Source organism: Chrysemys picta, chromosome 10 (genome assembly GCF_011386835.1).
Source record: "Chrysemys picta bellii isolate R12L10 chromosome 10, ASM1138683v2, whole genome shotgun sequence".
NCBI classification, from domain to species: domain Eukaryota; kingdom Metazoa; phylum Chordata; order Testudines; family Emydidae; genus Chrysemys; species Chrysemys picta.
The window spans coordinates 13,696,193-13,719,591 of record NC_088800.1 but is presented as its reverse complement, the minus strand read 5'-3'; the positions used below and the strand labels follow the sequence as shown (position 1 = coordinate 13,719,591).

The 23,399-nt window shown below is 45.3% G+C and overlaps 1 protein-coding gene and 1 long non-coding RNA gene across 3 annotated transcripts in view; one reads left to right on the top strand and one right to left on the bottom strand.

Moving 5' to 3' along the window:
- Positions 1-6,032, top strand: part of LOC135973902 (uncharacterized) — a 123,012-nt gene extending 116,980 nt beyond the window's left edge. The window contains exons 2-3 of the long non-coding RNA XR_010590948.1: positions 3,732-3,856; positions 5,045-6,032. This is a non-coding gene — a long non-coding RNA (uncharacterized LOC135973902). The remainder of the gene's footprint in view (positions 1-3,731; positions 3,857-5,044) is intronic.
- Positions 1-23,399, bottom strand: part of AGBL1 (AGBL carboxypeptidase 1) — a 400,010-nt gene that overhangs the window by 83,777 nt on the left and 292,834 nt on the right. The gene's annotated exons all lie outside the window — the stretch shown is intronic.

Genomic DNA, 23,399 nt, shown 5'->3' with positions numbered 1-23,399 from the left:
CCTGGCGTTGTAGGCGCTTATAGCCTTTGTCACTAACTCTGACCGTGAAAGAAATACACTAGCCCATGCTCACTCTGCAATGGGCCATTCTAGAGTTCAATTACAGACTTAGGTCAGGTAGTTATCTATTTATTGACTGAATAGCTAGTGATCTAGCCCATGCAAGCTCACTAATTAATTTTCATAATTAGCTGCTACCTCTTTAAAGTTTGCTTTACCTTTACAGCTATATATCTCCCTGAACAGTAAACGGACGCTGACTGTAGCAAGCGTTTGGGGTAAAAGGAGCTGTTTAAAAGCCTTATCTGGACTAACCAGCTGGAAACATAGACACTATTGGAAACCTGTAAACCTTCCCCTTAATGGGACACTAAATTATGTGTTACTTCAACCCCTTTTGTCATGGAGGTGACCGTAAACCTTTGTATTACGCAACACTGGAAACATTCACCTTTTTGCTCCATGGGCCTTGGATCACTGTACAGTTGAGTAATTAGAAGACAATAGTCCCCTGCCTCAGCCCTGGGCCAACTGATATCCAGTTGGTTAGAGGACTTCAGCTCTTTGTACTGGAAGCTCCCCAAATCTGAATGGGAGCCGCTTGAGTCCTTAAGCAGCAGGAGATTCTGAGCCAAAAGAGGAAGGTTGCCACAGAGCACTGGGAGCCACTTATCAATATCTTTGAGGGGTACATACTAAATGCTATGTAGGTGTTACAGTGGCACAGAGATGCAAATACATAAGGGGCCTTCGGGGTATAAACAGAGCCAGGTGGATGGAGAACAGAACGCACAATATTAACCACCTCTGTTTGGGGTTTCCTAGCGTGAACCTGAAAAGTCTGAGCAACGAGTGAAGAGGCACCAAAACTGACACAATAATTAAAGTGATATGGAAGTTGAGGAGGTCATTATCTATCTCTCTATTCTTCCTACATAAGCAATGGTGATATCCATGTAATAAGTCTCAGAGCCGTTGCATTTATCATGCACCTCTGGCCCTCCTCACCTGTAGTCTGCCCACTACTCCATCTCTGCCAGGACTAGTTCCAACGTTCCAAACCCATGGAGCTTCAAACTGTTGTCACTTTTTGTTAAAATCATCAACCTGCCACAAATATGTCTCCTTTTTTAATCCTATGTGTAAAATATTCCTATGGAAATGACCTTGGTTAAGCCCAGAATGGGTAAGCCTTGCTCCTGAGAGAAGTTTAAGGTCAAATATCTCATAACCCGTTGAGGGAGGCTACTCCTGCCCTACAGAGTCTGTCAACATAGCTATGCTAGCAGAGCTCCCTAGTGTAGATCCAGGGTACACTGACAGAAGGAAGAGTTCTGCCCGCATAGCAGTAGTTCTCAAACTTTGATACTGGTGACCCCTTTCACATAGCAAGTCTCTGAGTGCGACCTCCTTTATAAATTAAAAACACTTTTAAATATATTTAACACCATTATAAATGCTGGAGGAAAAGCGGGGTTTGGGATAGAGGCTGACAGCTCGCGACCCCCTATATAATAACCTCGTGACCCCCTGAGGGGTCCTGACCCCCAGTTTGAGAACCCCTGCCGTATAGGAACACCACCTCCCCAAATGACATTGGTGATGCTGACAGAAGCCCTCTTCTGTCGGCATAGCTGTTTCTACACTGGGGGGTTTGTCAGCCAAGCTATGTCACTAGGGTGTGAGGGTTTCTTTTACAGCCCAGACAGAGATAGCAATGCTGGTATTTTAAGTGTAGACTAGGCCCTAGAAATAGGAGCATTATATCACTGGAAAAGGGAGAATCCCAGATGTCCACTGTGACAGGCTGCACTTGTTTCTAGCCCTGGAAGGGCTCAAGAATGGAGACTTTAAAGCTATGACACTCGTATAGAAAAAGCTATTTTGGGGAATCTTTAAAGGGTTTATTAATTGTAATTTTCTCTATCCCACCATCCTGTACAAGTTGGACCCTTGGTAACCAAACCACCTGTCTTTGCATTTAACATGACGGTCACTTTTACTGGTGCCTGTGAGGGTTGACTTTAATAACTCACCCAGGCATTTGCCCCATACCACAAAGCAGCCATCCTAAAAGCAAAAGTCCCTGCCACTTCAGCTAACTGAGCTATTACTTCAAGCAATATAGGGTCGATGACACTAAGAGGAGAAAGTTCTGATTCTATCCTGGGTGCCATAAACATATTGGTCACTTCATTACCCCCGACTCTGAAGCAATACATCCCACCCCCTTCTCCAAAATAAGCCCAGCAGTGTAGGTACAGTCCCAGACCACAGAGACACTGCCCTGAGCCTGGTCCACATTGGGGCCAGGTGTGATGCTGCCTTTCTGCTCTTCTGGCTCAGCCCTGGTGAGTAAATGCTGCAACGAAGTGGTAGGAACATCACCCTCTGGGAAAAACGGACAGGTCTCATGTCAGGCCTAGCAACCCGGTAGGGCCAGGACTTGAAGCCAAACTCTGTGTATACCCATGGTGCGGTGAGATTTACCCCTTGTTCCGGGAAGTCAAGCAGATCAAGTGGGGTTAAATGGCATCATTTCAGCCCTAATTGCTTCTCACCCCAGCTCTATTTTGTTGTGGGTTTTTTTCCCCCATCCCTAACACTGGTGAGTTGTTCCTTTTAGCCTGTTGATCCACCTAAGAGGCTGTTTTGCAAGGGAGTTTTAATCTAATTAGAAGCCAAGGTACAATAGCTTCATTTCACAGAAAGTTCAGCATCAATAGGATCAGAGTGTGAGCAAAATGCAAAGCTGGAGAAGTGCTCGATTAAGCAGAAGAGTGCTGGGCAACATGAATGCGGGCGAAATCTCTGCCTTTGCTTCTGTTTTCATGGTTTTGTTATCCTTCCTTGAAAAGTGCTCTCTCTCTTTGCGTCCAGTGGCGAAGAATGGCACAGAGGAGAGAAAAAGGCCTTGTGCCTTATTTTTATTATTCTTTAATAAAAACACTAGATGATGGAAACCATAAAGCTTGAGCAAAGCTGATGCCAACAAGATGCATCGAGTGTTTGCGGCTTCCCTAGTGAAAGATGTATTCAGTGGCTCTTAACAATTTCTTCTCCTCATGCTTTTCCTGGGGGGGGGGGGGAAGCCTTTTTGATGTTTCTTTCTCTTTTTATTTCCTTGCTTGAAGGAGAGGCCTGAAAGAGCCAAAATGGATAGTAGGCCTAAGAGAATGAATCCTTCAGGTGTGTCTGCTTTAGTTGGTGCACCAGCCCTTCATCTTTAAAGATCTGTGTAGAAACTGCCACATGCATCCTTCAGACCCCTATCGAGCCCATATTGAACTCAACAGGAGTCTCACTTGCCTTCACTGGGAGATGGGCCAAACCCTACATGCTGGTTTAAACACAAACTTGTATCCTTAACTGAATCAGTTTCCTAAAACCTCTTTCATGATTTCAGTGCAGGTTTGTGTGTGAGCACTCTTCTTTTGAACTAAAACAGGCTAAAGTCAACTCACTAAGATGGGTAACAAACCAACTTTAGCTAAATTGACTTTAGCCACTTTTATTCAGAACTAAGAGTGGCCATACACAGACTTGTGCTGAAATGACTAAATGAGAGAGATAAGGTGGGTGAGGTAATATCTTGTATTGGACCAACTTCCGTACCTAGAGACAGTTTAATGGATGGGTGGTGGAATACCTAGAGACAGTTTAATGGATTGGTGGTGTTGTTGAAGTTGTCGTGGGTTTTACCTCACTCCTTTCATCTCTCCTTTTGCAAGTTTGTGTGCAGACATTCTCATACAGGCCTATCTGGGTCCGAGGACTGACTAGATGGATCCTTCTGGCCTTAAAAAAAGGATGGCGTACATGAGTTCCAGTCGTTCCATTTTGAAAACTCATAAATGTGAGTATTGTGTTCTTCCCATTTTTGTAAGGCTGTTGGTCCCAGGCTACCAGCTTATAGAAAGTGTCCAACTTCACTGGTATCTCCCTTGGAACTCCCTCTTCATAAAATGCCCCTCACTATAACAAGAATAACTAAGAACAAATAATTTGTTGTGCAAGTTTTGCCTCCTTTCTTGTTGGTGAACAATCCATGAATAGATTGTGTGTCTCTCCAATGGTTTTGTTATGCACTAGTAGGGCACAGTGTATGTTTCTGTTTCTTTCCCAGAGGAGTTTAATTTTCAGAATTGAGAATACGTGTGATTACAAGTTCTGCATTTGCTTTCCAGGAATATTCTGGAATCTGCGCTTCCAATTCCCTGTTACTCTGAAATTCCCTATGTGAAAATGAATTTCAGAGGCAACTTTTCTTTTTTATGATTAAATTCTCCTCCAGCGAGAATCTTGGTGGAAAGTCAGCACAAAAGGAATAAGATCATGATCAAAGCAAATTTGTGAAAGTTCTAACTCATATTTGCAGGAAATGTTTTGCACTGTTTGCCTAGGTCTAGTCATGATAGTCACAAAAAGAGTGTATCCGACATCAAGCAGGCAATGCCAATTATGGGGATTTAAGAAAAGGAAAAGCAGTAGTATATTCTGTAGCCTGTTTCCATTATGCCAAAAGTTATGGAGCATATAACATATAAGACAGGAAGAACTAATTAACACCACTGAATTTTGGTGCAACTATCAGAAATAAAAACCCAGGAGTGATTCTGTTACACAAGCAAAATCATTACTCCTCAAGAACTGACAGGGAAATACTGTGCTCAGATGCTATTGTTTTATATTGGTGATAATATAGGAGGCAGAAAATAGCCAGTTTGGTAGCAAGACATGGTGCTGGATTTAGAGGTGAAAAAATCATCCTTTGACTTTTAAAGTGAGCAAATTGGATCTGGGCATTATTGACAAAGATTGAAAATGACACCAGACAAGGTAATCTTTACTGTCACTTTTCTGAACTATAACTGTATTTTAATGGTAGGGGTAAAGGTCAAGCAGAATTCAATGTAATAACCAGGACTCTATAAAGATCAGCAATGTTCTGGCTTTGTCTCGGGTTTATCTGAGTGAGCCAGGTAATATTTTCTACTCTCTTTTCCAACCTAATCTCCTCTTCGATATGTATTACTGAACACAGATTGGAAGAGCTTGGAGTACCATGATATGGAGAGAGTGGAGGGAAAAGAACAACCAAGTGCCATAGAGGCATCAGAGAGTCCGCATGAAAAAGAAGGCCGATGACATGGGATAAAGAAGGCAACAGAACACCGAGACAAACATTCTGGAGCTTCCGAATCAAATTCTCAGGGAACCTCCAAAAAAAGAAATCAGCTGCAGAGCTTGTGAACAGCTGTTTGGGTCTTCAAAGAATTCATTTGCACATGCAACAGGACACGTCTGCAAGCAAAATCAGGCTTGCATGTGAATGCAGATTCTTGAACACATGATTACTTAGTCTGAGCACAATCATGGACTTATTGTTTCTTATTCCCATTGCCTTTTTTCTTTACTCTTAAATGTGTGAGAAACAGACAGAGTGTGAAAAACTGATGTATAAGTTCTGTCCATCGCCCAGAGTCCTGATGTGCAGAACCCCCTGTGCTTTCAGCCTTGGGCGGACACACACAAGAAATGAACACACTTCAGTGTGAACTTGGAGCCTGACTGCAACTCTAATCCTGAGTCCACAAACAACTCTGCCAATGCCCTTCACACCTTACCTGCATAAGGCATTACCTCCTTGCTTTTCCAATCCTACTCCAGTTCTGCTGATGCACTTCATTTTCAAATTCCGCACACACACCCACACCCCGCCCCTGCCCCATGCTATTCCAGTCCTGGGTTCCCATACAGCTCTGCCACCATTATGTAAAATATACAGTGATGGGAACCATAAAGGTACAGCTTTGAATACTAGAGGTACAGCAGTCATGTGAAATGAAACAAGTTATTTTCCCAGAGCATCTGAAGTACCTTCTGATTTAAGAACAGTAATTCCAAACCCCACATTACACCAAACTTGATACCCAGCTTGAACCCAAAGTAAATGGGTAAAGCTTAGTCAAATTATTGTGAAGGCACAAGGAGTGATGGCTGGGAGAGAAACAGAAACTCACGACAAAGCTTTTCTTCTTTCTTTCTTTCATCTACCTTCCTTGAATCTGTTGCCCACGGTCTCTTTCTTACTGTTATTCCAGGGGTCGGCAACGGGCCTGGAATAACAGTAAGCACCCTGGCGGGCCGGGCCAGTTTTATTTACCTGCTGACGCAGCAGGTTCGGCCGATCGTAGCCCCCACTGGCCGCGGTTCGCCGTCCCGGGCCAACGGGGGCAGCAAGAAGTGGTGCGGGCGAGCGATGTGCTGGCTGCGGCTTCTCGCCGCACCCATTGGCCCGGGACGGCGAACCGTGGCCAGTGGGGGCCGCGATCGGCCGAAACTGCCGCGTCAGCAGGTAAATAAAACTGGCCCAGCCTGCCAGGGTGCTTACCCTGGCGAGCCGCGTGCCGAACGTTGCCGACCCCTGTGTTATTCTTTGCTTTGGCAACATATTGACCTTATAAATGTGTCTGCTGCTTTCCTGGAGAATGAGATCCCAGGAAAATTACTTGTCTTTCTTTCCAGTTATCTTTTCCTGCCTCTTAACATTCAGCTAACCGGCTGCATCTCAGAAATAATTATTATTCTCCAGATTGAAGTCAGGACTTCAGAGCATGTTTCATGCCAAAAAAAAGATAGAAAACATGATTAGAGACAAATATGGTGAAAAATAAAATATGAAAGGATTGAAATCTCCTTGTTTGGAACATCAATCTTTTATCCTATGTTTCTGGGGTCCCATCCAAAGCTCACTGAAGTCAATAGCGACAAAGGGTCCTGTGGCACCTTATAGATTAACAGACGTATTGAAGCATAAGCTTTCGTGCGTGAATACCCACTTCGTCAGGCGGCCAGCACATCCCTTGGCCCACGCCGCTTCCCTCAGCCCCCATTGGCCTGGGACGGTGAACTGCGGCCAGTGGGAGCTGCGATCGGCCGAACCTGCGGACGCTGCAGGTAAACAAATCGTCCCGGCCCGCTAGCAGCTTTCCCTGGTGGACCCATGCCAAAAGTTGCCGATCCCTGCAATAGAGCTTTGTATTCAATGGGCTTTGGATCAGGCCCCGATGAAGTTTTCTTCCTAGTCTTCACATGGGTGTAGATATGACTCAACAGGTGACTTTTCCACCTCCTCATTCAGATATTTAACAATTGGTGTTTCGAGGTGGCTGGAATTCCTATTATTTCTCATTTGTATTACAGTAGCATGTACCCTGTACATATACATAATAAAGAGCCAGTCCCTGCCCCAAAGACCTTACAATTAAAGAAACAACACAAATGGTAGAAGAAATTATATAGTTTTATCCCCATTTTAATGGGTAACCGAGACACAGAGATTTAGGGCTTGTGTCTTATTCAGAAAGAAAGAAAAATGATAATCTGGGGGACAATTGAGAGACTGTATATTCCTCTCAGCCAGTCCTTTGTGCCCTTCCTAAGGTGCTCACCCCACCCTTTGGGACACACTTCTAGTGTTTGAGCAAGTAAGGGTCAAGAACAAGGACAGGATAATGTCCAGCTTTGACTGACAATATCGCAACACTCCCAAATTTCCCTCGACTGAAACACAAACTAATATTATTGTTAATGACTGATATATAAATATCATTACTAGTGAACAGCAAATAATTCATTAGACAAAATTTTCCTGTTTGCCAATTACCAGGGAGCAGGTTTTGTAATTCTCAGAGATGGATAGCTCACACATCATTGGTTATGAACGTTCAAGATTCAAACTCTGAAACCGGGGCTGTGTTGGCTAATTACATGTCATGTGATGGTTTGACTATTTCTCACATATAACTAGACACTGTCTCATTTCCTCTTTAGCGTATTATTTCTTCTAACTGGGCCATAGACTCAAGGTGCTGAGGCTCTCCAGCTTCCATTGTAGTTCATGAGAATTGCAGGTGCTCCACACCTCTCAAGATTTGACCACCATTACGCTGCTATATGATGAAGGGTGCTAGAAGACCTGGTCCTGTCAGATGCTGAACTCCTTATGACACATTAGCTTTGATGAGAATTGAGACATTCAGAACCATGCTGAGCTGCTCAGCCCTGGGCTTAAAGTTTCTCTCCACGGTGCTGCAAAAAGTAATGTGTACACTACTGTATAAACATGTCGGTGGTACTCAGCCAGTACTTCTCTTTGTGCTGCAGAATATCATATGAATGGTTTTGGTCCAGGCTACAGGACTCAGAAGTAAAATGCAGGTACATACTGTCATGGCACACTCCGGTATTTTCCCTCCCCTCCATTTCTCCTCTTTTGTTGCCATTTTGCTGCTTATACCTTCTGCCTATCTCCCTCTGCCATTTCCCAAGCCCAAATAAGATTGGTTGTTATTTTTCATTGGTGTCCGTATTGCCATATAAAACTGCACATAGTGCTTTCTACCCTATCGGATGCTCATTTTTTAGCAAGCTATAAATCAGAAGGAGCGGGAAGTGACAGCGATTAGAGGAGAGACAGAGCCTACAATGACCAGCTACAGCTTGCAATCTTCAGCTAATAAACACCGTTGATAATAATAAGAACAAACCCCCCCACGCCCACATGTACTCAGACACACATTCACAGAAAGCCCCCCCCCCAACAATAAAATTTAATAGATTAACGTGGGTGTTTGAAGAGCCCTTTGAACAACTACTGGTACAACACTCATGAGAATGTCCTTCAACGTCAGGCCCAAATGGCTAGCAGTACAGAGGCTTGGGAATGGGATAGCAGGGGTGTTGCAGGTCAGGACTGAGTTGGTTTACAAGAGTCATGTGTGTGTGTGTGTGTGTGTGTGTGTGGTGTGTGTGCTCCAGTCCACAGCAGCAGGGGATACTGCAGATCAGGGAGTGGGGTGAATTGGCAGGGCTGGACAAGGGCCCAGGACTGAAACAACAGCTGCTGCGAGACAGGACTGAAGTATAATAGAACCGTGTAGGGTTTAGGACAAGGATACCAGGGGGTCGCTTGTCAGTGCTGGCGTGCACCGGCTGATCTGGGATTTGGGAGGGGGGGAACCTTGAATAAAACCTGCCCATGCTGCCTGCTATGCTATGGGTCCCTACTTTTCACAAACACACTGCTCCTCACAAAATGCTCATAAAAGATCGAACGGAAAGGAATCAGCCAGAGATCGATTAATGACTGCCTGTGCACAATGCATCAGCAACAACCGGCATTGGCGGGGCTGCTATCAGCGAATATTAGTTTATAACAGTACAGATGCAAGAGACCACCTTTAGCAGAGCTGATTAGTGAATGGCAATGGGCCGGGAGAAGTGAGTTTCCCTACAGCAGGCTGAGCTGGGTTCTGTCTGAGAGCCTGAGAGCCCTTTCCCTCACTGCTCCCACTTAATCTCCCCCTCTAAATCCCTCACCAGCCTTTGTTTCCCTTCAGCCACTTGTAAGGCCCCTTTGTTGTGACTAAAAGAAGGAAACAGAGGATGTGTTAACTCACTTTATTAAGAGCCAATGGAAGGAGCTGTTCTACTGCCTGCACAATTTATATGGTCTGCACTCTCAAAGGTCCTGATCCAAAGTCCTCTGAAATCAATGGGAGTCTTTCCATTGACTTGCATCAGGCTCACAGGGCATGTGGAGTTGCTAGTCACACACTTGTGCGGACTATATAGTTCATTGAACTAGACAGGCACAAACTCTGGAGTGGACTTTAGAGTTCATGGAACCAGAGATCCCACCTTTCCCTACCATTCTATACGTTCCGGTAGGATTGTTAAAAAGTGTTATTAAACTGTGTCTGGACAGAAAAGAGCTAGACTCAAAGACTGAAGGGGAGAGGAGATTACAGCCATAGACTATGTCTTCACTGCCAATAAAGCTGTGCTTTGACAGCAAGACAGCTATCTCGTTGTAAAATCACAGTGGAAACAAGGGGCTGTAGTTTTTACCTCAAGGAAATCACAGATCAGAGGCATGGTGTTGAACTACACTGAGATAAAAGCCACCCGTTTCCACTAGGAATTTACATCGAGACAGCTAACTCAAGTTAGCCATGTTGCTGTAAAAACAATGAAGGCTTACTGGCATAGTGAGTGAGGGGATACGCGGTCTGTATGCAGGAGGACAGGTAGCTGTAGTTAGCTACTTCATATCTCCTAGAAATGGTATTGTTACCACTGAGAGATTCCTTCTCATATATTACAGCTCCCCTGCTGATTTGTTAAAACCATCAAAGGCCACCCCACATAGCATATGACATGCAAGAGAATACTTTCATTTCTTTGGTTCTTGCCTCTTGCAACATAGGAAAACACCCTCTCTGCATTAGCCTTCCATCCCCAGGCAAGAGTGTAACAGGGAGAGGTGCAACCCGATAATTTGAAAGTCAGAGGTTGAGAGTCTCACTAATCAGCCTGACGATTTTGGAGGGCAGTAGGTATTTACTGAAGATGAAAGATGCCCATTGGAACACTTGACTTCACTCAAACAACCTGGAAATTTGAATACCCAGACAGTCCTAAGTGGTGAATATGGCGCTCAAAATGTTTCTGAGTGTGGTTTGATTGCATTCATGCTGGGAAATATTGAAAAGCGAGGGCAGGAAAAGGGTAACTCTGAGAGCAGGGGGCCTTTCTCTGAAGGATTTGCTCTTGTTTCCACTGGTACTTACCTTTGGCTTATTAGTCCATTAAGAATGTATTATAAAATACATTCATCACCAGCTCTATTGTGTTGCAGTGCGTTGTTTTGCTATAGTTCACACCCTGCTAGATAGGATCACTTTACACTCAAAACATGGTGACATTGGTCAGCAACTGCGTAGTACTACTACAGCACATTCAATGCCAGGATCCTGCACAAGTGAGATCTTCTTTAATTTTGTTCTACGCTCCCATCACCATAACATCTGGGTAAATAACAAAGATGGAGGGATTTATCTTCCACACCACAAGTGCTGCATAACAGCACTGAAGCACAAGGTAAAACATGATGATCAGGACAGGGAGTGCATAAGAATCTAATCCCGCTTTACTGCATGGCTGCCAAATTATTCCTGCCTGCTAGCTGGAGTAAGGCTCAAGAGGGAAGAATATAGCTAAGTGTCTCATTAGCATGATGAGGATCACACTTAAACCTACATCTCCTCAGAAACATACTCTGACTTGCCTGCACCCTCACCCATTTCTTACCTTATAGGAATGAAAGAGGGAGCATGTAGGGAGCCCGAGAAATATAGCCTGGAGGACAATATGCTTTGCCTTATTTTTATCTGCATTAGCTTCCACTCCCCCTTGCAAAGGACAAAACAATCTTACACACACTGCTGCTCCCCACACCAGGACTCGCAAGATCAAGGCTTCAACTGCTCACAGTGGAAAGAGTCCCCATCCTTGAGTTAGCCCCACCAATCCTGGCTTGGTGATGCAAATGGGGAAGGAACCACTTTTGTTGTCAGGTAAGTAGTGGTAGACATTGCTAGCTGTGGAGCCAATTCTACTACCCTTTTTGGCACATTACTATAACCAGATAAATCCAGGACTGAAGAGAAACCCACTGGAGTTGGGAAACAGAACTGCGTACCCCCAGAGCAGCCCATACCAATCCTGACTTCAGTAGTTATCTCGGTGGAAACTCTCTTTCTGAACTTTGGCACGAGCCTAATTAATGAGTTAATTCACTGTTAATCTATTCTTTCTTTGTGTCTGTTTCATGATTAATTTAGTTCCAGTGAATTTCCTTTACTGACTGCAGAGTAGAAACACATTTCCTATCCTATTAATCTCCACTTTTGACCCACCTGCTGGGGGCTAAATGGAGGTGAATTCATCCATGCATTCTGTTCCAAAGCCATTACAGCACACAGGGCATTTCTGTTGGAGAGAAGGAGGTTTCCCGTGAATACTTGCACTCCCAAGATTCACTTGTAGAATCACAAACTTCTTCTACAGACACTGCAAATAGCATCTCAAGCAGACGAGATGACTGCAATACTAGGATCTTCCACTGGAGTTTAGCTATCATATCTCCCTGTCCATTTAAAGACAGTATGTTTCATGGTAAATGCACAATGAATAATTGAGCTCTGAATTATACATCCTAAAAGAGGCTTACAGGATGATATAGACACTGGTGTTGTACTGACCTCAGCTGGATTAAAAATGTGTCAAGCCTACCAAAGGGATATATCTCTACAAGCAGATTCATTTGTCAACCACTCAGTTGTGTATGCAGGCCACAATAATGACAGCTCTCTCTCCTGCACACATGGCCAGCCTCTTTCTGCCATCCCCCAAAATCTTTTAGGTTTTAAAAAAAAAGATAGCAGCTCCACCCCAGTGTCTGGAGAGCTGGGAAAAGGAAAGAAGGGTAACTTATCATTCACATTCAAGGTTGCTTACCCTCTGGAAAGGACATTGAAACAGACTGTCCAAGAGATGTGGGATTTCCCTAACAGGTTCACTCTTCCAAATTCAAATGATATTTTCTGGCCAACCAACCAAGCAAGTTTTGATTGTAGGAGTAGGGAGAATGTCCCTTTGATCCCGGGCTTTCCACCCCCTTCTAAATCACAGATGAACTAGCCTACTTGACAGAGGGTTTCTGAAGGTCAGAGGAGGATCTTCCTTGGCAAAGTGCACTATGGAGTCTTTCAAAAGAAGAACATGGGCAAGTCCACACTATCTCCTTTCCTACTCCATGAACCTGGAATTGACATGGATTAATTCACTTTATCACATCTTGCACTGTAGAGATGCGAGTGGTGGTTTCGCTAGATGTCCCTGAACACAAGCTGCATTAATGTCGCTTGGCATAATCTCCTCTTACTGTTTCAATGGAATACAATAGTCTTCACTTGCTGTCCCAAATTCTTGTGTAATGCTGCCCTGTGCTGCTATGTTCCTCCACAGAAAAGACTGCACTTCAGCAATGCGTGAAATGATTCATATCCATCTATGTGTGGGCGTGTGTGTATACACACACACACAAATCCTGAGAGGTTCTGAGCACCTGCTGTGAACTCCCAACTACATTTAAGGATCCCCTTGAAGTCAGTTGCAAAACTCCCATTGAGTTCAATAGGACAAGTCCAGGCCCATTGACTTCAGTGGGGAACTCCAGATGCTGCTCCAGATTTAGCTAATCCTTTGCAGAGTTTGGATCTTCTATTCTGTGAAGTGCTGAGTATCTCTTATGAGCGCTTTCATCTCCTATGGCTCTTTGAAACACTTTGGAATCCTTTGGGCTCTATGTAAATGTTCTCAGGACTTATCCTTCATTCTAGAATCCGTTTGTGAGGCTGCTGCCTGCTTCTGCAAATATAGGAACTGGTCTTAGGTGGTATAAACTCCTGTAATTCCAATTAAATCAATGGATCTATGCCAATTTACATTAGCGGAGGTTCTGGCCCATTGTTCTGAAGCCAGCAGGACAGCACAGTGATGTTGCAAACTGGGTAGAGGTGCCTGTCAGTGACAAAGAGGTAAGATTAAAGCTCTGTCCCGACATCTCAGGTGATATCCTTTCCATGAAGCAGGCCCAGGTCTTCGGGTTTCACCAGAGTGTTGGGTCTTTATGGCTCCCTTAAATGCTTCCAGAATAATTTTCCTTAACCTCATTTAGGGGGTACAGAAATGACCTCAACTCACATCAGAATGATTCCATTCTCCTTCCCGCCTTCCACCACATTTAAAAACAAAAAGAAACTTGGTTTTGTTTCCCCTCCCTCCTTCCCCGCCTTTCTGGTGAAAGTGACTCTCCCTCTGCGTTGAAAAATGCTGGAATAGAAACCTTGCTGCAGAAAAATTCATCGTGTGCTTTTCAAGGCAAAAAAATCAAACAGCATTGTGAGTAGTGGTATGCAAATGAGGAAGAAGATGGCAGTAAGGCTGACATCTTCTTAACAATGCTAAATTGTTAATAAGCACCTGGAATAAATTTTGGGAATGAGCACAAGGCTGCAGCCTTATAATTCTGGATCCTGATCTTGGCTAGGCTGTTCTTTTCCTCTGGGCTTGACATTTGCTAATGTTTCGATCGTCTAAAGGCTGCAATCTGTGTCGGTAACTTTCTACTGTATGCACCACTTGGGACAGCTTACGATTGGGAAAGACTCTATCTTGTCTAGGATTCCTCCCCAGCTCCAGGCATCCCAACACCTGTACTCCAAAGAAATAATAAAAAAAAACAGAAACAAAATCTATCAGGGACTTCTATGTGACATCCAAGTTAGAATAGGTATGCCAGTGATTAGCATCGTGGGCCCTGCAGCTGATGGCATCGTGTGGCAAGGGCATTTTTAATGAGAGATCAAGGACACTGCTTACTGTTTGTGTGGTGACTTGTTTAAACAGTGTTAACAGCAGTCTTCTTAGCATGCAAACCCAGCATCTCATGAGGGAGACAGGAAAAGGAGGCCGGCACTGGAGATTTCTATGCAAACAGGTACCCTGCTTTCATGGCTAGTCCCTTCATACCTGCAGGGGAAAACATCCCTGAAGTTTCAATGAGTATCTTTTTCTACTGTTTCTTCCCACTAGCTGGCTACTCAAGGATATGTTGTATGTGTATGGAGGTGCCTGAAATGAGAAGTGGGAAAAGTGATGCTTTGAAGAGGGAAGATCCTCTGAAGGATCCTGGCTCGTTATCCCTCGCCAAATGAATTCTTGCTCATGTATCATGGCATTCAGCTTCTGAAAAGTTTTTGGAGCTAGTGAAAGCTGTGCGATTGCAGAGTCTGCAGAACCCTGATGCCAGTGAGGATCACCTCTTCATCGGTCATGACCATGGACACAGCTGAAACTGGTGAAGAGAACAAGGATCTATAGATAGACAGAAATGCTGAAGAGAACATTCTCAGCTTTGCTGGCTCTTCCAATGCTGGGTCAGGCATGACTAGACTTTCCCAGTACAGCCAGTAAACAGCCTGACAGAAACACGGGTTGCAGGTTCAGCTTTCAATCCCCACTCTCCAGGGCCCTGCATCTGCTGCAATACAAGGTCTGATCCTGCACAAGGAGGTACAGAGTAAATGCCAGGTGAAAGGAAGAGATGAACAGGAGGCCGGTTCTGTGCCTCCTCATCACTCTTCCCAGCAGTGGCAGTGAGGCCTACACCAGGAGCACTCAGCTAAATGCCTAAGCCCATTTTTTCAGACATATCCATTTGGCACCCACACTCCCTATTTTTAACCCTATGATCTTGAGAACAAGGAAGAAGGCAGGTAGGGGTCTTGAGACTCACTCCTGTCCAGTGTGCAGGCTAACTTACTTGTGCCTATGCACAGCGGCCACTCACACTTATGATGGAGCATCACAACATTTTGCTCACAACAGTAGCTGAAAGGTTCATGGCCTTACCCACCTAACTGGCTCTTTTTTCTTTTTCCTGACAATGGCAGTAGCCATAGCTCTAGCGGAGGTAGCGGCAGCATTGACTGTAGATTGGAGAGCGGTCCTGGCTATCAGTTTGCCTTCATCTATCAGAGCTTGAAAATGAGGTCTGTCCTGTGGCAGAAGGCTGTCAGTAAACACCGCAAACTTGGCGTAGTTCAGGAAATCATATATAGCCATTAGCGCCTGGTAATTGGCTATCCTGAACTGGAGGCTGGAACGTGAGAAGACCTTTCTCCCCAACAGATCCAGGTGCTTTCCCTTGTTATCAGCAGGAGTAGACTGGGGATGTTGCTGTCTAGCCATTTCAGAAGCAGCATGGATGGTAAGAAATAAAAATTCTGCTCCTTTGGCTGGCATGTAATAATGCTTCTCTGCTCCTTTGGTGGTAGGAGCGCAGGTGGCAGGGGGGCACCAAACTGTCCTAGCTGGCTCCAGTATAGCTTCATTAATGGGGACAGCTACTCTGACGGGACTGGATGTGATGGAGGATGTCCAAGAGTTTGTGGTGGGAGTCCTGGATCTCCTTTAGAGGAATCTGAAGCTTTCCAGTAACTCTACGGAGAAAGTCCTGGGACTGCCTGAAGTCATCCAGGGGGAGGGGCAGTAGGGACGGGGGGAGAAGGAGATGTAATAATCCCCGCTTTGTCCATGGATGACAACGGCAGTCTTGCTGGTTCCAGCGGAACCACTGGATCTGCAGCGTAATGCTCCTCCTCCTCCTCTACCAGATCTGGGGGCAGATCTGAGTGTCCTCTTACAGAGGAGGCATGAGATGACTCCCTGGCAGATCGGATAGACTCTGCAGGGTCCCACATCCACCAATATGGCCAGTAGGAGGGGTTGGTAGGTGTTTGTGGGGGCTCCCATGGCATGGGGTACCAGTGGCTCTGAGTTAGATGCGGCGGAGATTGGTCCCAAACCAGTGCTGGTCTTCTGAGTGGTGGAGGACACACAGGGTAGGGAAAGAAAGGTTCAATAGGTGGCTCAGAATCTCCCAATGAAGAGAAGGCTGACTCCAGTTCCAGTGGCAGTACCATCAGTGCCATTAGAGGGGAGATGTATTCTGCATATGCAATGGGTGATAAACTCCTTCCAATGGTCAATTCCCTCAGAGGTGATATTATCCCCCTGGAAATGGAGGGCCCTAATGGAGGAAGGGAGAGTCAAAATGTCCTGTTGGGCAGCGATGGAATCAGATCTCCCTGGTGTGAGACGAGTTCTGTTTGCTGGAGCCACCAGAGCCAACAAGGAAGATGGTATCTGGAGTTGACAGTGATTGGACTTCGTTGGTGCCAATGGATCCCGCAGTTTGGAAGGATCTGGGGATGACAGTACCAACAGAACACGGTCCAATACTGATGGAGCTCAATGCTTATGGTCTTTCTTGTCGTGCCTCTGGGATTTAGGACGTATTAAGTCCTCATGGGGCTGAACTGATGGCTTTGTTTAGAACTGAATCTGACTTCTTTGAAGTGGATTTGGAGGAAGACTTAATATCATGCTTATAAGACTGCTTTCTGGCTTCCCAACAAGACCCCACCGTGGGGTCTGAGGGTTAGATTCTCCCATACCAGAGTTGGACTTCACAGCAGGAGGTGGACTCTTTGCTGAATCAGGCTGACATATGGGGAGAGGTGAATGTGTCCCGATTGGAGCCTCATGGCTTTCTCCATGAGGTATTTGCAGATACAAAGTTCCCACCCTTCTCAGATACAGCTCGGAAACGATCGGCACATATACTGCACCTTGCCACGATGTGGGCTTCCCCAAAGCAGTGCAGGCAGTGCTGGTGGTCATCACAGACCGAGAAGGACCGTGGGCAGGAAGCACAGAGTTTGAAGCCAGGAGTCCTGGGCATAGTCCGGTACCCAAATGGGACATGGGGGGGAGACTAATCTAAAACTAAGAGAGCTAAAAAACACTAAACTGTAAAACTATTAACATTATTAAGACTGTTAAAACAGTTAAACCATTTACAAGCCAGCTCAAACTGGAACGGGTACAGAGAAGGGCCACTAAGATGATCAGAGGAATGGAAAACCTGTCGTATGAAAGGAGACTCGAGGAGCTCGGTTTGTTTACCCTAACCAAAAGAAGGCTGAGGGGGATATGATTGCTCTCTTTAAATATATCAGAGGGATAAATACCAGGGAGGGAGAGGAATTATTTCAGCTCAGTACTAATGTGGACACGAGAACGAATGGATATAAACTGGCGGTGGGGAAGTTTAGGCTTGAAATTAGACGAAGGTTTCTAACCATCAGAGGGGTGAAATTTTGGAACAGCCTTCCGAGGGAAACAGTGGGGGCGAAAGACCTCTCTGGCTTTAAGATTGAGCTTGATAAGTTTATGGAGGGAATGGTTTGATGGGATAACGTGATTTTAGTCAATTAATCAACAGCGTGCCATCGCTGGTAAATAGTATCAATGGTCAATGAGGGTCTGGCTGGAGAATCTTGCCTGCATGCTCGGGGTTCTACAGATCGCCATATTTGGGGTCGGGAAGGAATTTTCCTCCAGGGTAGATTGGCAGAGGCCCTGGAGGTTTTTCGCCTTCCTCCGCAGCATGGGGCAGGGATCGCTAGCTGGAGGATTCTCTGTGACTTGAAGTCCTTAAATCACAGGATTTGGGGACTTCAACAGCTGAGTCAAGGGAAAGGGGGTGGGTCAGCTTTTGTGGCCTGCATCATGCGGGAGGTCAGACTAGATGATCATACTGGTCCCTTCTGACCTTAAAGTCTATGAGTCTATGAGTCTATAATTCTTCTTTTGTAGAATGAAGCTGAAGCTGTGGAAACTGGAGGTTCCAACCTGGACCATGCAGTGGTGAGAAGGAACTGGAGAGATGGTTGGTCCACCCCACCCTTTATCACCTCAGTTGGAGGCATAAGGTGAACCAGAGCACATGCATGGACCAACGGACACTACTTTCAAATTTGCCAGCTCCAGTTGCATGGTGCGCATGCGCAACCCACAGTGGAATGCAACAGGGACCATCACTTGAAAAAGAATATCCACCGTTTCATTATGAAGATTATTTTGAAAGTTTATAAACCCTCATGTTTCTGGGTATTAACAAATCACTGACTAACAGAGGATAAGAAGAAATTTCCCACAGGGACAGGTAATTCTACAGCTGTCTGCTATGGCAATTTCTTGCACCTTCCTGTGCAGCCTCTGGTACTGATCACTGTCAGAGATAAGGACACTACACCAGATGAACCACTGCACTGATTTGCTATGGCAATCCCCATTCTTATGATTCACTTATTCACAGCTGAAAAATAGTAATCATGTGTGAGAATGAGAAATAAGATTAAATGCTAGGGAAGGCCTGACAAGATAAATCCAGATGCCAATGCTTTACACAAATTGTTGAGTGCCCCCTGCAGTTAAAAAGAGGACGAAGCAACGCGGTGTAATTTTAAATAAGGTTTACTCACACTTTGACTTGAAATGGTCTTCTGTCTTTTAAAGAGATGTGGATACTTTACTGAGGATGTTATAGTACTGCCTCTTTAGAGAAAATCCCAAACCCATATAAGACACCACAGTGATGGGTGTAATAAAAAAATTTGCTAGATAGGCTTGACAGATGAAAGAGACAGATAAGACAGACAAATAGATACAGAAGCAATGCTCGGTATTCTCCCCCTCATTCCTTATGACTCAGGATATTGGCCTGCAAGCAGAATCTGTCTTTTCCTGGCATTCAACTGCTTCTATTGCTTTTTCCTCCTCTGAAGCCCATATCCTCATACTGTGACTCACACCAAGACAGGGATTTAAGGCAGTAACACTCTGTTAACACTTAAGGGGAAGCTGTTATGGTCTAATAGGTGTATAATGTGCATTAGATAAAGCCACTGATTATGCATGTTAAAAATGGCTTAAGCACATATTTGAAAGGCTGACCATAAAACAGCCATCTGTTGCTTTAAGACTTCAATTTAGCCTTCCAGGAATTAAGTTTTTATCAGTGTAAATTCAAGAGCTCTAAGTGGAATGAATGGAATCAGGAATGGGGGACGCAGCTGTGTAGCAGTGAATTCTCATTGCAGTAGGATGGATATCAAGGCTTGTGCATCCCCCAGTAGCCATAATGGGAAAGGGCTGCCTCCTTCCTTCCTGCACTGTCCTGGCAATGGGCTCATACTCTGGCTTGTTCGTTTTTTCAGCACCCATGTGCCGGACAGTTCTGCACTCTCACTAATAAGTGGGTCTATCGCCAAAGGGGAGGAGGGGTCCTATGCAAAAAGGATTGGGTGATGGGGGATGCTAGAGCATAAAAAAAATTGTTTTCTCATCTAGTAAGAAAGGCCAGGCATCGTTTCACTCTCCAATGTCCTGCCGTCCTGATTGGGAGTCACCACTACTATTCCAGTTTCAGGTCCTTCCACAGACTTCTGCCAACACACCTCAGCCTGCATCATTCTCTACCATCTGACTCTTAGCCCCACCCTCCACCACACACAGCTGTGCCGACACACCTCGGTCTTGTCCTGCAGCACTGCCATTCTAATCCAGGGTCCCTCCCACACAGCTCTGCCAATGCACTTTGATGCTGATGCTCTCGGACCTCTCTGGACTAGAGAGCCACATTCATGATGGATTGTTCAGTACTACAGATTGGCTTGGGCCACACAGTGAAGCTCATCATCTGGATCTAGAACTAAGCTTTACACAGGCTCCAACTACTTGGATCTACAGTTTTGATTTGAGCCCATCTCTACTGGGATGCAGAGAAATAAGAACTAGAACACAAGACTAACATGCTCATTTCACTTGTGCCTTTCCATCCCTACTGTGCTATCTCCACTCCAGCCCAACTCTCATACGCCTTTGTGCCAAGATCAAATTTAAACCAATGTATCCTAATAAATCCAAAGGGCTTGTGATACGACGATAAGTATTTCCAGTGGGAGCCAGCTTACATGTGTGCATCTGTGTGCGCTCATATGCGTGTGTATGCATGTGCCAGGCAATGAACAACCTGCTCATATTTCTTCCCTGTCTCAGGCTCTCTCTCCAGCACGTCTCTCCCTTAACAATCTCTAGAGTGGCAGCAAGAGTCAGGGTCTGTGTGTGAGTCAGAGTCACAATACACTGAGCAGTTGGAGCCTCTGACAGAATATACAATACAGCCGAGATGTCAGCAGAGGTGGCTTCGGAGTGCTTTAAAATGCTGTTTCAATGCCAGCTTTCAACTCCAAATATGACACGTTGTTCACCCACCCCCTTTCCTTCCAGGCAATAACCTCCTTTAGATGCAACTCACCAGCTTAAATTATGAATCTCTCTTTCTTTCTCCCTCCTTAGATCACTTACTCTCTCATTTGCCCTGCTAGGCTCTCTTGATTCCCCCCCCTCCAATAATTACCCATGTAGCAGTAGTCTATTGTCACCAAGGCACCAGTGGCTTGGTCATCCTCACATTTGCATGCCAGGCGCCACCCCAAAAGGGGCTGCAGTGAGCTGATCCCCCTGAAAGCAGGCTTACGGCTCTGCCTGTGAGTATCGTAACAGCAGAGCTCTTTGGTGCACCCTTAAGCTTGTTGTCTGCATAACTTGCATAGATTGCATCCTTTTGGTCCTGGGAAAGATCGGGACCCGGGATACTGTCTTCACAGGACCCTAGGAAGTATTTTCATGGACAAAGTGTAGGGCTAGAAGGAGCCGACACTCCCATGGGCCTTGATTATTGTCAGTGTAAGTGTATGCACTGCTGCTGCTGCTGTACAGGAAGAGAGTGGGAGGATCTGATGCCACTGACAGACTGGGGAGAGATTATGATCCACATGGCCTGGCACTTTGGCTTCATGCATTCTTTGGATTCTTCTCTGTTTGCTACCTAGGGCTGGCACATCTGACATTGAGCTCATGGCCTGAGCCCTAGGGCTGGCAATCCTGTATGCTGAAATGTCTCAAATCCAGATCAGAATGTTGGTCCTTGGTCCCATCTCTAGTGTTCCATGTTTACCTCTTGAACCCACAGGGGACTGCTCGGACTCTTGACCAATCTAACTTTCTCTTACATGATTGTCTTTCCTGGAGACTCCATTGGGACTTATGGATAAATTAAAGGTCACCCTGTATGACAATGACAATAAACAGAATCACTTACTAGGGGGTATGGAGGATAAGTTCTCTGATTTCACAGAAATGTACTTTCTTCTGAGGGGATGGGAATGTGTTTCTTCTCAGTACTTTCCTGTCTAGACACCCCTTCACCGCAGCGTTTCTTCTGCCCACAGGGGAACTATTCCAATACACACCAGTGTGACAACTCTGCCAATCCCCTAACTACCACGTGCCTCTGGGGTCCATCTTGGAATCCAGGCACCTCCATTTTCAACTGCACCCCATGCAAACACATGTGCACCAAGACCTTGTGGTCTGTTGCTGGTAGTTAGCCATGCTGCCCACCATGTCCAATCAGCCAGAATATCCCAACTTTGCATAACCCAGGAGGATTTCCCTCTCCTTTCCATGCATCCACTGTTCACCATTATACCTTCCTCTGAGTGTGGTTGTAACAGCTGAAAAGAAAGGGCACGGACGATCACAAGCATAGTACTGATAAAGTGGTGTCCTGACTCCTACAACACTGCAAGAGTCTAATAGTCCATCTAGTCTGCGATGTCAATTCTTGCTGCACCAGAAAACACCAATGGTCAATATAAACTGGTCTCAGGCCTCCTGCTCCACCAGCAATGGTAGACAGATAGACCACCTCGTCCTTTACCCTGCTTCCTTCCACAGCAGAAAAGAAAAACGGTATATTTAGTCTGAAATACCACCGTCTGCTGCACTGGAATACACCAATGGCCCATTTAGCCCATTATGCCTCATCATTCCCCATTGGAAAAGACCACCCATTCTGTTCCATCTAAAGTGCTATCCTAGCCTAGGAAGGATGCTTCAGAAGACAGCGTATATCCCCCATAGTGCACTTCACTGGGTAATACTCCTTCACGAGAGAGACATCTTCCTGACCCCGGTAGCAATGAGCTTTTATTTATCTGCCTACGTACTTACATGGTCGCTATGGCTGTGATATCTCATCTGATGCCCTAAAGCACGAGGGTCCAGAGCTCTAGTCATTGTTACACTAGTTAGTGCAGACACAGATACAAGTGATTGATATGAAAATGTCGAATAACAGATAAGATCCTACCAATATGCCTCACAGCAGGCCCACCGCAGAAAAGGTGATGTGGAGCCCATATGTCTGCTGGAAATATCTGAGTTCATTATCTGTAGCCCAGTCAAGTCTGTACACATGGGTAATCTGAACAACCTCATCAAGACACATCAGCAAGCAGTGCTTCCATGTGAGTTTGAAGTTCCCAGCTTTGATTTCTTCCCTTTCCTTCCTTTTTGTTGCTAGACGTTATTTGATAAATTAACTACCTCTCGGGCAGGTGTGTAGGATCGGAACGCTTCCTGGCATGCCTGGGGCTGCTGTTTGATAACAATCACTGAGGGCACACAGCTCGCAGGTTATTTCCTAATCTAAAAAAATCAATAGGATTATATGAAAATGAGCAAGGGGAGGGAGACAGGGATAGTGTTAATGAAAAGCTGCTGTATTACAATGGCCCACCAGTGGAAGCCTACGTGAAGTATGCTGGAATACCAAACGTATTAATTACAGGCAGGGCTGCTTGGCTGACTTTCCAAAGAAGCCAATGGGCCCGAACTCTTATAATACAAAAAAAGGTATGTTGCAGTTTACCGGGTGAGCAGGGGGAAGAGATGGCAGGAAAGAGGTGCAGCTTCTCATTTCAAATCGCATTGCCATACAATAACCCAGGGTGCAACTTGCTCCCCTGGCCAGGGACCGGCAGTGTGGCAGATCAAGTGTCTTCAGATCCAATAGGTAAGGCCCTACCAAATTCACAGTCATAGGATTTTAAAAATCGTAAATTTCATGATTTCAGCTATTTAAATCTGAAATTTCACGGGGTTGTAATTGTAGAGGTCCTGACCCAAAAGGGAGTTGTGGGGGAGTCATAGAATATCAGGGTGGGAAGGGA